The sequence below is a fragment of the Mobula birostris genome, chromosome 23 (assembly GCF_030028105.1).
Source record: "Mobula birostris isolate sMobBir1 chromosome 23, sMobBir1.hap1, whole genome shotgun sequence".
In the NCBI taxonomy this organism is placed as follows: domain Eukaryota; kingdom Metazoa; phylum Chordata; class Chondrichthyes; order Myliobatiformes; family Myliobatidae; genus Mobula; species Mobula birostris.
In genome coordinates this window covers 10,195,380-10,213,386 of record NC_092392.1, presented here as the reverse complement: position 1 = coordinate 10,213,386, position 18,007 = coordinate 10,195,380, and the positions used below count along the sequence as shown (strand labels likewise).

General features: G+C 43.4%; 1 protein-coding gene across 14 annotated transcripts in view; it reads left to right on the top strand.

Annotated features, from left to right (window-relative positions):
* The window catches only part of shank3a (SH3 and multiple ankyrin repeat domains 3a), a 1,072,328-nt gene that overhangs the window by 46,906 nt on the left and 1,007,415 nt on the right, over positions 1-18,007 (top strand). The window contains exon 1 of one of the 14 annotated variants that reach the window (XM_072241116.1): positions 1,237-1,298. The exons of 11 other annotated variants lie outside the window; for them this stretch is intronic. The gene's annotated coding sequence lies outside the window, so the exon portion shown is untranslated. Of the gene's footprint in view, positions 1-1,236; positions 1,299-1,523; positions 1,588-16,415; positions 16,447-18,007 lie in introns of those variants that run through there. 2 more of the 14 variants (XM_072241120.1, XM_072241119.1) reach the window with 2 other exon arrangements.

Below are 18,007 nucleotides of genomic sequence, written 5' to 3'. Positions count from 1 at the left end.
GAGTTAAAAAGTCAGAAAGTTGTGATGTAGCTTTTAAAACTTTAGTCTGGCTGCATCTGGAGTATTGCATCGGTTCTGGTCACCCCATTCTTAGAAGGATGTCGAGGCTTTGGAGAGGGTGCAGAAAAGATTTACTGGGATTGCTCTCTGGATAAAATATCATGTGTTATGAGGAGAGAAAACCTGGGTTGTTTTCTCCAGGCCGGCAGAGGCTGAGGTGAGATATGATAGAGGTCTATAAGATTGGGAGCGGTATCGATAGAGTGGATTTTTCTACCAGGGTTGAAATGCCCCACACTAGAGGGCACGCATTTAAGGTGAGAGGAGGTAAATTCAAAGGAGATATGTACAATGTTGTGGGGAGCCCAGAATGCACTGCCAGGGGTGGGGCAGAAGGAAATATGATAGAGGAATTCAAGGGGTTCTTACATATGCAGGTAAATGTGCAGGAAATGAAAGGATATAGACATTGTGTAGGCAGGAAGGATTACTTTAGTTGGACATTTGATTTCTAATTTAATTAGTATGGCACATCATTATGGGCCAAAGGGCTTGTTCACGTGCTGTACTGTTCTATGTTCTATTTAATTACTTTAAATTCCCTAGATGGCGAGGCTCATCTCATGCCGCTGGGTCATTGGTCCAGGGCCCCTACTACTACTGCCCTGTCAGACCTGCAGAGGACAACTAACAGGCTCTGGATGAGATGGAACAGAACATAAAGTGATATGGAGGCATCAAGCCCAGGCTACTAGATGTCACAATAAGACAGGAGAAGTGCTTACACATACCCCAGTCATGGCTGTTTACAGCTCTATCAGTTGAGGATAATTTTGATTGCTCTATAACTGGAAATGCTGATCAGAGCTTATAATGGCCTTCACCGGCCTGTTTCTGACCAGTTTTGGAAAGGATATTGAGACCAATGCTAGAACAAAAACTGACTAAATATGACTGGCATTTCAATGACAGAAGGAAGGCTCCCTGATCTGGACCTTTATGCCCAGAAAATGTCCAATTGCTATTGGCTGGAGTGTGGGTGGCTGGGATATGCACAACTCTTTGGGAGATGGACAGCGATTATTAAATGGAGTCTAGTTTCATCTTACTGTGTTTTTTAACTCCCCCTCCCTTGCATTCAAAATGTTCAGGAAATTCTCCAAACCGCCTTCAGCAAATGATGTCATCAGCACTTAAAAGAAAATAGTCAAAATAACAAAAGCCAGGAACAGAAGGGAGAATGCACAAGTAATTGGAAGAATGATTTTCTTTGATATGTGCGTGTCAGTAGGTTTGAGGTGAGCTTGGGTCTGGTGAGGGGATATTGTTCTCGAAGTGCCCTTCAAATTTATTTTAATCGCGGCTTCTCTCAGTGAGTTAGTCATCCATTCCTGTTGTATGAGGTTTGATGTACATGCAGACAGCCTGCTCATCCACTCTGAAAAGGGAGAGAGTGAGCGAGTCATGGGGGTGGGGAGTTGGGCAGGAGGGTAGAGTGGTGTGGGTGGAAATTCTTAACCATATGGACTATGGCCAGTACCATCCATGCCCTTGGTAAACCTTTAATTATTACTGGCAGCTGGACAGGTATTCCATTTTATAGTTTTCACTATTTATGTCTGTGCATCCAGCTCTGATGTTATCGCTGCTGTTCTGTGTGTGTGTGTGTACACGTGCGTGCAGCTACCCTAATTTCATAATCAGTCTGTTGAAAGTGCTGACTTTTCACAGGGTATACCTCTCTTCTGAGCCAACTCTCAGTGGATCCTACCCTCTCACCGGTGTGAACTTTCTGACTGTTATTGGAATAGAGCATCTTCCTCTCTGGATAGTTTTGACTTGCTTTGGGGTTCACACTTCATCTCCAGAAGGTGATGGCTTTCTTTTCCTGAAGGCAGTGGCCCTTACTGAAGTACTAGTCACCTCCTCTTCAGAATGTGTTAATTCTTGCTGGATGAGATTGCCTCCTATCGCGAATCTATTTATTTTCTACAGGATATATACTTCAGACAAGCTTTCTGATTATTCAGTACCTGGTTAAGACAATGCATCTCAACATCAATATTGCAGTAATCTGTGAAAGAACTCTGCTCATACTGAGGATTTTTTGACAACCTTGGCTGCCATTAATATGGAGTTGTCTCTCCGCTGTGACCTGCCTGATTTGTATTGGTCAGTACCCGGTGTGCTTGGATGTGAGAACTTGTGCTGGCATATATGAATGTTGAACACTTGATAAAGGTTGTCATGAGGAACTGGAGATACAGAGCAGGGTGTGACTGTAGTTGTGCAGTCTTTAGTCAAGTGCTTACTGGTCTTTCTCTTCTGGTGCAAGTGTGATCTGCTAGAAATTGATGCTTTAATGTGGACAGCTTCCTGGGCCTCTGAGTCTGCTAAGCATTCTTCCTGGTGTTTGTCAAGTATTACCAGACCAAAGTTTAAAAAGCAGGTTGTTATATCTACATACAGTGGCCACTTTATTAGGTACAGGAGGTATCTAATAAAGTGACCACTGAGAATGTTTCTGTATGTTTGTGGTCTTCTGCTGCTGTAGCCCCTCCACTTCAAAGTTCAATGAGTTGTGAGCAGTTTCTGAGATACTCAAACCACCCCGTCTGGCACCAGCAATCATTCCATGGTCTAAGTCACTGAGATCACACTTCTTCCCCATTTTGATGTTTGGTCTGAACAATTAATCCTCTTGACTATATCTGCATAATTTTATGCATTAAGTTGCTGCCATGTGATTGACTGATTAGGTATTTGTATTAATGAGCGGATGTATGGGAATAAAGTGGCCACAGAGTGCAGTTTCAGGCCTGATATGATTGCTCTGGGTACTCCTTATCTGTGAAATTACTTCTGGCTGTTGTTGGAAACAATGAATACCTCCCCTTTAGCAGTGCAGGCATGGGTAACTGGTGGCTCATGCGCAGCACTCAGTGCTTCTGTTGCAAGTGAAATGAACAATTCGTTGTAAGAGAAACACGCAGAAATTTGTGAGTGTCACAAGAAAGTGCAGGCATGGGTGGCCTGTACATCACATGTTCGGTTTAAGTGCAAACAGATTTCTTGCCTATTAATGTTCCTTCTACCCTGATGCTGTCAGGTTGCTCACTGGAAAAGCAGCAAAGCTGTAGGAGGAAATAACTGAGGTTTTGGGACTGATTCCCGAGGAGGGGGAGGAATTTTTACATGCACCAGGCTGGCTGTCACCAGAATATCTACACCAAGTACCAAGCATATTGTACAGCAGAAGATGCACTCCCACAGGTCCATGAGTCACTCCCCTGCTGGCTTCACTCTTGTTGCAGCCAGGAAGCCTTTGGAGCTTTATGCTGGGATCAAAACCATGAGGATAGAAATGGATAGATTCAATTTCCATCTACATTTCTATCCCTATGAGCAGCACAGCAGCCGAGTGGTTAGTGTAACACTTTTACAGCATGAGCTGGAAGATAGGGCTTCAATCCCCACCACTGTCTGTAAGGAATTTGTACATTCTCTCCATGACCACCTGCATTTTCTCCATGCTCCAGTTTCCTCTCACATTCCAAAGATGTACAGATAGGGTTCGTGTTTTGTGGGCGTGCTATGGTGGCGCTGGAAGAGAGGCGAATCCCGCGCAGTGCCCCCAGTACCATCCTCGCTGATTTGATTTGGCACAATTGATGCATTTCACGGTATGTTTCGATCTACATGTGACAAATAAAGGTAATCCCTATCTACATTATTCTAGACAGATAAAACAATGGGGTAGCTACAGAGTGAAGCTCCCTTAATATTGTCCCAGCAAACAGACAAAGTCAAGGTTAATCAGATTCCTCCCACTCTCCCCTGACCCTGTGACCCTTCCTCTTGAAAAGCCTATTCCAGCAAAGCAAGCATGCAGGGCAAGTGCAAGGGAGAAGTTGTGGAATACAGTTTTATCAAACACTTCCAGGCCGGTGCAGCAAAGGTTATCCACAGAGGAAAACTCCCTATACTAAAGGCAGATGCTGGAAGTCCAGAGTAACACTCACACATTGCTGGAAGAACTCCGCTGCCCAGGCAGCACCAATGGAGGGGAATAAACAGTCAACTTTTCAGGCCAAGACCTTCATCAGAACTGGCACGGAAGGGGGAAGGAGCCAGCATAGGAAGGTGGGGGTGGGGGGGAGGAGTCCAAACTGGAAGGTAATAGGTGAGGACAAGTGAGGGGAGAGGTTGGTGGGTGGGGGAGTAAAGTATCCCTATACGATCATCCATTGAACACTATGGCATGAACAGTGGTGGTAGAAATACAACAAAGATTCCTAACACTGTTGCGACCCCATCATCAGCAATCACTTGATTCTTTTCCTGGTAATTGATCTGGTCACTTATGGGTCTTGAGATGACTGAGGAGGCTGATCCGTGAAGTTTAAGAGACTACTAGACAGGTATATGGAGGAATTTAAGGTGGGGGGTGGGTATATGGGCGGCAGCGTTTGAGGGTCGGCACAACATTGTGGGCTGAAGGGCCTGTACTGTGCTGTACTATTCTATGTTCTATGTGACCCACATGTCCTATTGCAGTGTTGGCAGGTGTAGGTCATTGAGGTGATGGTGGGTGTAGCTGGTTGGGACTTTCTCAGTCTCTCCTTACTATGAAGCAGCTTAGTCTCAGTGGGACGGTGGAGGTATTCTTCGAGCTATGCAGTCACCTCACAGACAGTCCTTCTCCAGCTTTTCCTCTCTGGTGCGAATTTCTCCCATCCATTCAGGTTGATGTGGCACTTCCTCTGGAGGGTCTTGATATTGTCCTTGAACCACTTTATCTGCCCTCCAGGAGTGCGCTTTGCATCCTTGAGTTGGTCAAACAGGAGTTGTTTTCCAAGACGGGAGGCAGGCACTTGGAAGGTTTGGCCGACCCGTCGCGATTGGTGCTGAGTCACGATTGTGGCCGTGGAGTTAATGTTAGTGTCCTCCAGGACGCTAGAGTTAGTACACCTGTTCTTCCAGCTATCTCTCAGAAACTTTTGGAGGCATCTTTGATGGTAAGTTTCTGGGTATTTTGTGTGCCTGCTGTATGTTGTCCATGACTTCGCTCCACATAGCAAGGAGGGAAGAATGATAGCTTTATGGAACAGAAGCGTAGTGTTGGTCTTGATATCCCAATCTTCAAAAACCCTCTTTCTCAGTCTGACAGAAGCTCTACTCCCACAGCCTATTCTGCAATTTATTTCAAGGTCAATGTTGGCTCTTGAAGAAAGAGATGGGAAATGATCAGCATTCTCCAGAGGGATGTTGTCAACTTGGATGGTTGGAGGTTTAGGAGCTTGATCTGTAGCAGGTTGGTGCAGGACTTGGGTTTTCTTGATGTTTAGATCGAGTCCCGGGAGCTTGTATGCTCGGGCAAAAGCATCCATTATCCATCATGCACTGCAGATCCTCCTCAGAGTGAGCTGTGATGCCGTTGTCATCTACATATTGGACTGCAGTGTACACACACGCACACGCAGAAGAGCTTGGGTACTGAGTTAATCTCTCTTTACATAGTTCTATCATTCTTTCAATGAAAGACAGAGCAGAACCTGGACACAGAAAAAAATTCCCAGCACGTATACCAATGGAGGAGGCACAAAATCACAGACAAAGTTGAAAAGATTCAAACCAACATGCCTTCAAATCTTGTGGAGCATTTGGACTTAATTGCTCTTTGGTCTTAGAAATTCATTTATCAGTTTCAAGATTTTGATCAAAAGCATGTTTGATATTAAGACTAGTATTTCTCATTTAAAATGAATTAAGGCTTTGGGAGAGTGGTGAATGCATAAGACTTTTATAATATTTTATGCATAAAAGTATCAGATTTCTCATGTGTGGAGACTTTTGCCCAAAGTTTTGAATTGGAGACTCGTAAAAAATATATGAAGCAGGAGACCATTTGACTCAGTTGGTTGAACAAGGACTGCCCACCTTAGCCCACATTGCAGGGCTGTTCAGGTATCGTTTAAGTATAATGAGGGTGTCTGCCTCTAATCACCATCAGGCAGTGAGTTTCAAACCGTACTGTCTGCTGGGTGGGTGAAGAAAGCATTCCTCATCTCTCCTCTATCTACAAAATCAAATCTCTGCCACTCAGGAAGTGAAATTGATTCTTACTCTTTACTCAGTCTGGGCCCTCATGATTTTATACATCTCTGTTAAGTTTCCTCTTGGCCTTTTCTGTTTGAGAGAAAACAAACTTGCCCATCCAGTCCTTGAGGAGTTGCATCCGGGACAGGAGAAGCATCTTAAACTCCCTAATTAACTAAGAATTTAAATTCCATTCCTTGACACTTTGATTAAATCTCAACATATTAACAAACACTAATAAAAAAAGTAACTTATACCAGTATATTTATTTTAAATTTACTAGAAGATTATTTAATCCAAATACTTATTTAAAATCACGGGCCTGTTTCCTGTCTCCTAAATTCATGTTGTGTGTTTCCTATATTCCTTTTACACTGAGTCTGTTTCCTATGCTATTTTAAAATCTTACATTGTCTTTCTTTATGTGCCATTCTCCACACAGAAATGGGGACAGAAATAGGAACTTCACTCATTTAGGCAGGATAAGGAAGCTGGAGAGGTTGAGGGAAGATTTGATATTTCAAAGTAATGAAAGGTTTCAATCAATAATGTGAAACTTCCTGTGACAAGAAACAGAGAATACAGATTTTAAGGCAATTCAGGAAAGAACTTTGTTTGTTGTTGGGGGGGGGGGGAATGGGAAGGGATGTAGGTAAAAGGGAAGGAGCAGAGCTGAGCAATGCTTTAATGCAATAAAAGAGTTGTAGGAAAAGAATCTGGTGCAATATCACTGAAATATGTCGAGACATTTGTTGTTTTTCAGCAGTAGTTCAATGCAATACATAAAATATACAATAATTTATAATAAGAAATGTATGTTTAAAAAATGAAATTAATTAAACGGTACGAAGAGAGACCACAAATTCTGAGGCAGTGATCATGGGATCATTGTCCTTTCAGAAATCTGATGATGGAGAGGTAGAAGCAGTTCCTAAACATTGAATGTGTGTTTTCAGGGTTCTTGACTCCTCCTTCATGATAGTAATAAGAAGAGGGCATGTCCTAGGTGATGGGGATACTTAATAAGACCATAAGTCATTGTTGCAGAATTAGGCCATTCAGCCCATCGAGTCTGCTCTGCCATTCCATCATGGCTGATCTCAGATCCCACTCAACCCCATACACCTGCCTTCTCGCCATATCCTTTGATGCCCTGACCAATCAAGAAATGATCAACTTTCATTTTAAATATACGCATGGACTTGGCCTCCACCACAGTCTGTGGCAGAGCATTCCACAGATTCACTACTCTCTGGCTAAAAGAATTCCTCCTTACCTCTATTCGAAAAGGTCGCCGCTCAATTTTGAGGCAGTGCCCGCTAGTTCTGGATATCCCCACCACAGGAAACTTCCTCTCCACGTTCACCCTATCTGGTCCTTTCAACATTTGGTAGGTTTCAATGAAATGCTTCTGCATTCTTCTAAATTCCAGAGACTACAGACTCAAAGCTGCCAAACACTACGCATACGTGAACCCCTTCATTCCCAGAAACATCCTCATGAACCTCCTCCGGACTGGGCTCCAAATGTACATCCTTTCTGAGATATGGGGCTCAAAACTGTTGACAGTACTCCAAGTTTGGCCTGACTAGATTCTTGTAAAGCCTCAGCATTATCTCTTTGCTTTTCATATTTTATTCCTCTTGATATAGGAAGGATGTGGAAGAATTGGAAAGGGAACAGAGGAGATTTACCAGGATGCTGCCTGGTTTAGAGTGTATGCATTATGATCAGAGATTAAAGGAGCTAGGGCTTTACTCTTTGGAGAGAAGGAGGATGAGAGGAGACATGATAGAGGTGTACAAGATAATAAGAGGAATAGATAGAGTGGATAGCCAGCGCCTCTTCCCCAGGGCACCACTGCTCAATACAAGAGGACATGGCTTTAAGGTAAGGGGTGGGAAGTTCAAAGGGGATATTAGAGGAAGTTTTTTTACTCAGAGAGTGGTTGGTGCGTGGAATGCACTGCCTGAGTCAGTGGTGGAGACAGATACACTAGTGAAGTTTAAGAGACTACCAGACAGGTATATGGAGGAATTTAAGGTGGGGGCTTATATGGGAGGTAGGGTTTGAGGGTCGGCACAACCTTGTGGGCCAAAGGGCCTGTACTATGCTGTACTATTCTATGCTCTATGTTTAAAAAAATGCCAACATTGCATTTGCCTTCTTTACCACAGACTCAACTAGTCCTGCTGCAATTGCATTGCTTCTTCAGCACTGCCTACCCCTGCACCTATCTTGGTATCATCTGCAAACTTTGTCACAAAGCTATCAATTCCGCAATGTCACTCACTCCTGCTCTCTGACGCTCACAGACAACTGGCACACTGCTAGAGTCTTCCACAGTGAAGACGAATGCAAAGTACCCATTAAGTTCTTCTGCCATTTCTTTGCCTCACATTACTCCGTCACCAGCATCATTTACCAGCGGTCCAATATCAGCTCTCACTTCCTTTTTACTCCTTATGTAACTGAAAAAAACTTTCGGTATCCAGCTTTATATTATTGGCTAGTATACCCTCATATTTCATGTTTTCCCTTCTTATAGTTTTTTCAGTTGCCTTTTGTTGGATTTTAAAAAGCTTCCCAATCATCTAACTTCCCACTCACTTTTGCTACCTTATATGCCCTTTCCTTGGCTTTTATGCTGTCCTTAACTTCCTTTGTCAGCCATGGTTGCCTACCTCTGCCATTTGAGAACTTCCTCTGTGGTACATACCTATCTTGTGCCTTGTGAACTATTCCCAGAAACTTCAGCCACCTCTGTTCTGCCATCATCCCCATCAGTATCCTCCTTCAATCCACCTGGCCAGCTCTTCTCTCATGCCTCTGTAATTCCCTTTATTCTATTGCGATACTGATGTGACTTATGCTTCTCTCTCTCAAATTGCAGTATGAATTCAACCATATAATGATCACTGCCTCCTAAGGGTTCCTCTACATTAAACTCGCTAATAACATCTGGGTTATTACACAACACCTGATCTGAGATAGCCTTTCCCTGAGTAGGCTCAAGCACAAGCTGCTCTAAAAAGCCATCTCACAGGTATGCAACAAATTCCCTATCTTGCAATATGACACCAACCTGATTTTCCCAATCCTCTTGCATATTGAAGTCCCCTATTACAATCGTGTTATTATCCTTATTACGTACCTTTTCCAGCTCCCTTTGCAATTGCAACCCTACATCTTGGCTACCATTTTGGAGGCCTATATGTGACTCCCATTATGACTTGCAGTTTCTTAATTCCACCCACAAAGATCCAACATTCTTTGACCTTATGTCATCTTTTTCTAAAGATGTAAATTCCATCTCTTACCACCAGAGCCACACCACTACCTATGCCTTCCTGTTTGTCCTTTCAATACAAAGTATGTCCTTTGATGTTAAGCTCCCAAGTATAGCCTTCTTTCAGCCACGACTCAGTGATGCTCACAACGGCATACCAAGCAACCTCTAATTGCGCCACAAGTTCATCCACCTTATTCTGAATGCTACACGCATTTAAATACAACTCCTTTAGTCCTGCATTCTTCGTGCTTTTGAATTTTGCTTCTGTGATACAATTTAACTCTTCTATTTCTGTCTACATTTGTACTTAATCATTGGCTTGTCCTTCCTTACATTCATGTTACACCCATCATCTACTTGTAAACCTGCTGGCTCATCCTCAGCTCTATCTTACTGGTTCCCATCCCCCTGCCACATTAGTTTAAACAATTCCAGACAGTTCTTGCAAAACTGCTGGCAAGAATATTAGTTCCCTTCAGATTCAAGTGCAACCTATCCCTTTTGCACAGGTCCCACCTGCCTCAGAAGAGGTCCCAATGATCCAGAAATCTGAATCCCTGCCCCCTGCTCCAATTCTACAACCATACATTTATTTGCCTCCTCTTTCTATTCCTATGCTTACTGTTGCATGGCACAGGCAGTAATCCCAAGATTACTACCCTTGAGGTCCTGCTTCTCAGCTTAGTGCCTAAATCCCTGCATTCCTTTTTCAGGACCTCCTCCCTTTTTCTGTCTATGTCAATGGTACCAATATGTGCAGGGTTTCTGGCTGGTCACCTTCTCTTTTCAAGATATTGTGTTCGCATCCAGAAACATCATGGACTCTGGCTCCTGGGAGACAAACTACTATCCCTGTATCTTGTTTGCATCACAGAATCACCTTTCTGTCCCTTTAGTTATAGAGTCCCCTATTACTGCTGCCATCCTCTTCGGTTTCCTACCCTCTGTTCCACAGGGCCAGACTCAGTGCCAGAAGCATGGCCACCATTGCTTCCCGCAGGTAGGACATCCCCTCTCCCCCCTACAACAGTACTCAAAATGGAGTACTCATTGTTGAGGGGGACAGCCATGGGAGTGCTCTCCACTATCTGACATTCTCTGTTCCTTTTCCTTTTAGTCACCCATTTATCTGTCTCCTGTAGCCTTGGAGTGACTACTGTGGAACAGCTCCTGTCTATCACTGCTTCACTTTCCCCAACAAGGTGAAGGTTATCAAACTGCAGCTCCAGTTCCCTAACACAGTCTCTAAGGAGCTGCATCTCGATGCACCTGGTGCAGATGTGGCCATCAAGGAGGCTGGGAATCTCCTGTAAATCCCACATCTGACACCCAGAACAGATGGATGTCACCTTTTTGAGGCATTGCTTTTTGAAGATGTCCTTAACACTGAGGAGAATCATGCCTTTGATGCAGCTGGCTGTGTTTACAACCTTGTAAAACTTTTTCTGATCCTGTGCAGTGGCCCCTGCATATCAGACAGTGATACAACCAGTTAGAATGCTCCCCATATCTGTAGAAATTTGCTTGAGATTTTGGTAACATACCAAATCTCCTTAAAGTCCTAATGAAATATAGCTGTTGACGTGCCCTCTTTGTGATTGCATCAGTGTATTGGGCCCGGGATCAGTCTTCAGAGATGTTGGCACCTCAGAACTTTCCACTGCTGACCCCTCGATGAGGGCCGGTATGTGTTCCCTCAATTTCCCCTTCCTGAAACCCAATTAATTCCTTTGTCTTACTGATGTTGAGTGCAAGGTTGATTTGCAGCACCACTCAACCAGCTGTCTATTGTGTGGGTCAAACAGTTACTCCTGTGCTGTGAAAGGAAAGTCTTTTTGATGTCCAGATCATATGTTAGTCCCAACAATCCTCAAACTATGACTATCGAGCATGGAGGGTATCATCAGATTTTTTAAAACGGCATGATCAGAGACTCTGGTTGGGAATTGTCACTCTTCCCATCAGCGTGGTGAAAATAAGCAACAACTAGGGACTGAGGCTAGTCATTTGATGCCCTATAAATGGCAGGTTCCACAGCAGGTGGGTTCAAGGGGAGAATCACTCACTGATTTCTTTACCAAAAACAAGCTTCAGAGACTGAGATCACATAAAAAATTTAAAGACATGGAGAAATCTTCTATAGCAAGTAAAGCTGACTTGACAGCACTAGTTTCCTGTTCACCTTCAGTCTCCTGCCATGATAAACTATTCAAAACATTTATTGCTTCTCAGTGTAAATGGGTGATTATGTTGTGTGCAAATGCGCGATAAAATATGGACATGACTTAAAGATTTGAAAGTTAGTGTTTGATGGGATTGCTGTTATGAAGCTTTTATTTTACTACACATTGGGGAAACATTGCAAACATCATGTCTGTGTGAGTCAAGAATAATATTAGCACAGGACTGAAGATGAAGGAAATGAAATTTCAATGCTTTGCTTAGGAAATATTTCAAAACTCATTCAGACTGTGTAATCTTGATTGTGACTTGGGAAAGGAATTGGGGTTGATCAGGAAGCCTCAGTTAAAATCAGCTAAATATTTTAAAGTTATCAGATTTATTGGACCTCAGGATGAGTTACAAGTATTTTTGAAGCACGAGAAATGTGTAACTTCTGCTTGGTAAGGTAAAAAGGTCCAACAGTAGAGATTTTCTGCCTTTTTCCTCATCATACAGACTGGAAGATAATTAATACTGTGTCATTATATCAGGATGGCAGCAGCGTTAAGCCAGGGAGCTGTAGGCCAGGAGCCTTTCGATAGTAGTGGGGAAGTTACTTGAAGGGATTCTGAGAGACAGGATTAGATTGCATTTAATTAGAGATAGTCAGCATGGCTTTTGTTGGGAAGTCATATCTGATGAATGTGACTGAGTCTTTTTAAGGCAAGGCCAAGAGGATTGACAAGACAGAGTAGTAGATGTTAACTACATGGACTTTAACAGGGTTTTTGATATTATATTAAATGATTCTACAACCTTTGTACAGACTTCTAAGGACTTTACAATTCATGTTCTCATTATTATTATTTATTTATGTTTTTGTTTGCAGTTTGTCTTTTGCACACTGGTTAGTTGTCAGTCTGTCTGTATTTTTCATTGTTTCTGTTGTATTTCTCTGTTCTGTTCTACTGTGAATGCCAGCAAGAAAATGAATCTCAAGGCGTTATATGGTAATGTACGCAACACACACAAATGCTGTGTGCAGTTTTGGTCCCCTAATCTGAGGAAAGACATCCTTGCCATAGAGGGAGTACAAAGAAGGTTCACCAGATTGATTCCTGGGATGGCAGGACTTTCATATGATGAAAGACTGGATCGACTAGGCTTATACTCGCTGGAATTTAGAAGATTGAGGGGGGATCTTATTGAAACATATAAAATCCTAAAGGGATTGGACAGGCTAGATGCAGGAAGATTGTTCCCGATGTTGGGGAAGTCCAGAACGAGGGGTCACAGTTTGAGGATAGAGGGGAAGCCTTTTAGGACCGAGATGAGGAAAAACTTCTTCACACAGAGAGTGGTGAATCTGTGGAATTCTCTGCCACAGGAAACAGTTGAGGCCAGTTCATTGGCTATACTTAAGAGGGAGTTAGATATGGCCCTTGTGGCTAAAGGGATCAGGGGTATGGAGAGAAGGCTGGTACAGGGTTCTGAGTTGGATGATCAGCCATGATCATACTGAATGGCGGTGCAGGCTCGAAGGGCCAAATGGCCTACTCCTGCACCTATTTTCTATGTTTTCTATGAAACTCAGCAGGCCAGGCAGTATCTATGGAAAAGAGTACAGTCGATGTTTCGGGCTGAGACCCTTCATCAAGTTTATGTACTTTGATAATAAATTTACAGAAGGCCACAAGCACACATTCAGTGGCCACTTTGTTTGGTACAGGATGTATTTAATAAAGTGGTCAGTGAGTTATGTTACCATATACTACTTTGCAATTCATTTTTCTTGTGGGCATTTAGAGCCAAAAATAAATATAACAGGATTTTATGAAAAACTATACATAATTGGGTGACTGTCAGGAGAGGGAAGGGAAGGCGTCAGGTAGTGGAGAGCACCCCTGTGCCTGTGCCCCTTAACAATAAGTGCTCTATTTTGAGTGCCGTTAGGGGGGAATTACCTACCTGGGGGAAGCAACATTGGCCGTGCCTCTGGCACTGAGTCTGGCCCTGTGGCTCAGAAGGATGGATAATGAAAGAGGAGGGCAGCAGTAATAGGGGACTCTTGTGTTTCTATGTTTGTAGTTAGCGGGACAGATAAGTGCTTCTGTAGATGCAAAGAAGAAACAAGGATGATAGTTTGCCTCCCAGGTGCCGGGGTTTGTGATGTTTCTAAACGCGGCCACAATATCCTAAAATGGGAGGGTGAGCAGCCAGAGGTAGTGGTACATATTGGTACCAATGACATAGGTGGAAAAAGGAGGAGGTCCTGAAAGCAAAATACAGGGAGCCAGGAAGGAAGCTGAGAAGAAGGGCCTCCAAGGTAGTAATCTCGGAATTGCTGCCTGTGCCACGCGACAGTGACTATAGGAGTAGAATGAGGTGGAGGATAAATGCGTGGCTGAAGGATTGGAGCAGGGGGCAGGAATTCAGATCTTTGGATCATTGGAACCTCTTAAGGAGCAGGTGTGACCTGTACAAAAAGACAGATTGCGCTTGAATCCAAGGAGGACCATTCTCCTGGTGGGGAGGTTTGCTCATTCTTTTGGGGAGGGTTTAAACTAGATTTATAGAGGGTGGGAACTGAAGTGAAGAGGCAGAGAATGGGGAAGTTTGAGCACAAGTAGAGACAGCTTGTAGGGAGTTTATGAGGAGGATAGGCAGATGTTAGAGCAAAGATGCACTTAGCCTGATGGTTTGAGATGTGTCTATTTTAATTCAAGGAGTATCATAAACAAGGAGGATGAACTTGGAGTGTGGAATCAATACGTGGAACTGTGACAATGTGGCCATTACAGAGTCTTGGATGTCTCAGAGGTATGAATGGCTGCTGAGTGTACAAGGCTTTAGATGTTTCAAAAAGACAGAGAGGGAGGCAAAAGAGTGGGGCATGGCATTGCTAATTAGGGATAGTGTCACAGCTGCAGAAAAGGAGGAAGTCATGGCGGGATTGTCTACTGAGTCAGTGTGGATGGAAGTCAGAAACAGGAAAAGGGCAATAACTCTACTGGGTGATTTTTTTTACATCGCCAGTAGTAACAGGGATATCGAGGAGCAGATAGAGAGGCAGATTCTGGAATGGTGCAACAATAATAGGGTTGTTGTGATGGGAGATTTTAACTTTCCTAATATTGATTGGCATCTCCTTAGCGCAGGGGGTTTAGATGGGATGGAATTTGTTAGGTGTGTTGGCATTCATCAACCGTGGGATTGAGTTCAAGAGCCATGAGGTAATGTTACAGCTATATAAGACCTTGGTCAGATCCCATTTGGAGTACCGTCTTCAGTTCTGGTCACCTCTCTACAGGAAGGATGTGGAAACTATAGAGAGAGTGCAGAGGAGATTTACAAGGATGTTGCCTGGATTGGAGGGCGTACCTTATGAGAATAGGTTGAGTGTACTTGGCCTCTTCTCCTTGGAGTGACAGAAGATGTGAGGTGTCCTGATAGAGGTGTATAAGATGATGAGGGGCATTGATTGTGTGGATAGCCAGAGGCTTTTTCCCAGGGCTGAAATGGCTGAGATGAGAGGGCATAATGTAAAGGTGCTTGGAAATGGGTAACGAGGTGATGTCAGGGGTAAGTTTTTCACATAGAGAGTGGTGGGTGCGTGGAACGCACTGCTGGCAGCGGTGGAAGTGGATACAATGGGGTCTTTTAAGAGCCTGTTAGATAGGAACATGGAGCTTAGAAAAATAGAGGGCTATGTGGTAGGGAAATTCTCGGCAGTTTCGAGAGTGGGTTACATGGTCGGCACAACATTGTGGCCGAGGAGTCTGTAATGTCCTTTAAATCTCTACGTAATCTAAACTGAGTATAATACTGAGGGAACATCAAGTTAGTATTATAAAGTTACCCAAAATAACACACTAAAAGCCGCATGTTGAGTTGACACCTAAATACTTTCCAAGTACCATCCATTGTTAACCATGGTCGAGTGTAATTTAAATAGATGTTTAAAATATTTTGACATAATCTGACAGAGAACTAAGTTTTTCTGGATCTGTGGTTATGATTTCTCCTCATAAACAGCACTGAAAGTAGTGTCTGTTCCAATTGCCTCGTTTCTGCTTGTGGGACCTTGCAGTATATGAATAGGATTGCTAGATTTGTCTATACAACAATCATGTAGAAAAGCAGTCAACATGCATTAATTCAGTTCCAGAATCTGTGACAGGTGCTTAGAATGGGTGTTTGATCTTTTGTTTGTACAATAACATCTACATGAGGCCTCTACCCATGGATAATTGGTCTGTATGCTCTCTCAGGCCTATTTGCTCGTAGTGGTAATTTGTTTACCCCAGAAGCAGGTGTTGCTAGGGGGTAAGGACCATGATCATATGCAAACCAATTTTGTAGAGGTGGATGTCTCAGGCAGGTGTTATTTGACATTTGCTTACTTGAACCTGCAACTCATGAATCTCAAACAAATGAGATGGGCAGAATACACAATACGGCAGTGGTCCTGTGCCAACATTAGGTGTGTGTGGGCACATCAGCCAATGCACATGATCATATGCCAACTTGATGCAAATTGTAGGTTCCTGATATTTAAAATAATTTATTGTCAGTTGTTCAAAGAAAAAATTCTGACTTGTTATCAACAAAATAAAGGATTAATATTTTTTTTAGAACAGATGACCAAATTTGAAAAGCCTGTAACTTTGCTGCTTTGGCTCAGCCTTTTTTTGGGGTTGCTGCACTTAACACATCACACTTTTTCCCACAGAATTACAGTGGCTTCCAGTTCAACAAGATCTTCATGTAACAATTCTCAGCCTGGTACTGAGATTCCTCCATTGTCTGCATTTGAAATCTCCTCCAGCTGGCAACTCCTTTGGGAGAGTCTAGGACCAGAGGGCACAGCCCCTGAATAGGAGTATACCCAGGTACAATAGAGATGAGGAGGAATTTTTTTAGCCAGAACATGGTGAATCTGTAGTATTTATTGTCCCAGATGACTGTAGAGCCAAGTCATTGGGTATACTTAAAGCAGAGGCTGATAGGTTCTTGATTGGTCAGCGTGTCGAAGGTTATGGGGAGAAGGCAGCAGAATGGGGTTGAGAGGGATAATAAATCAGCTACGATTGAATGATAGAGTAGATGCCATGGCAGAATTCTGTTCCTATGTCTTATAGTCCTCAGTACTTCTGCGCTGCCCCACTTTTCTGCTGATGTACATCTCTCACTTCCTCAGCTCTCCCATCAGCTGCCAGTGCTCTAGGTTCTGAAACTCCCTTGTTACATACACCTGTTAGGGTGCATTGCCCAGTTACCTTATAAGGTAACTGTAGCCTTCAGCCAGGAGCAGATGTCAGGTGGTTTCCAACCTTCATCGAGTGTTTCGACTCTTGGTGGGCCGACAGTGGTGGCTAAATCACTGCCCATCTGTTCCTGGCTTCCAGCTCCCCTCCTCTCGCCTACTCCAAATCCAGCAAAAGGCTCGTTCTGCCTCTTCCCCCATCCTACGAGCTGTTTGTTTTTTGCTCCTTTCGTCCAGGCCCAGATCTGGAAACAACCGCCATGCTGATTTGGCTGGGAAATCTCTGCAGCCGATCTCCACAGGGAACAACCATGCCTGCCATCCCTTGTCTTTACACTCCTGCACTAAGGGCTGGTACGTCAAGGCCTTTCTCTCATGGGCCCCTTCCCATCCTTCCTCCCATGGCACAGTCAGCTCAACCAGAATTGTTTTCTTCGGTTGACCACAGTACAGTGTCCGGGCGTAGGGTTGTGTGCACCACATCTGGGAACTGCAACCTCCTTCCCACATCGACCCTCATCTCCCAGGACCTGGCCGTTAGCAACATATTGGGCTTTGGTTGTTTGGACTCCCATCAGCTGCCAGCGCTCTAGGTTCTGAAACTCCCTAATCTTTCCCGACCAGTTACTTACTCTTCTCCATTAAAACCTATGTTGGAATCAATTTATTCAACCAAGTACCTGCTCCTTATCTTGATGTCACAGTTTTTGTCTTTTTACACATCTGTGGCATGCATGGGGATGCTTTACTATGCTAATGAACCGGCGGTAATCTGAGCAAAAGCTGCTTGTGAGCTCAAGATCCTCAGGACTCAGAAGAGCAAAGTTTAAATGTTGTGGTTTCTTAGAGGGCCAATGGATTTCTGTTATTATCCCAGTGAAGCAGTTAGTGTTATATTGACTTCCCAAAGGTGTAATGTTTCAAGTAATGAAAAATAGTAACAATAAGTTTACACTCAGTTAAATTAAACCTTTATGAGTGCTGTTATATCCCCTTCCAGGCACTCACTGAATCTGGCCAGATTTTATAAAACTCTGAAACCCAAAGCTCTGTAGTCATAACTGGGTAAAGAAAATATGAGTGTTTATAAAATGGGCATCCTTTACAACTGGGAGGGAGGGTGGTTAGATTATTAATGTTGAATGAACTTCAGTAGGATATTACCATTATACTGGCAATGTTATTGA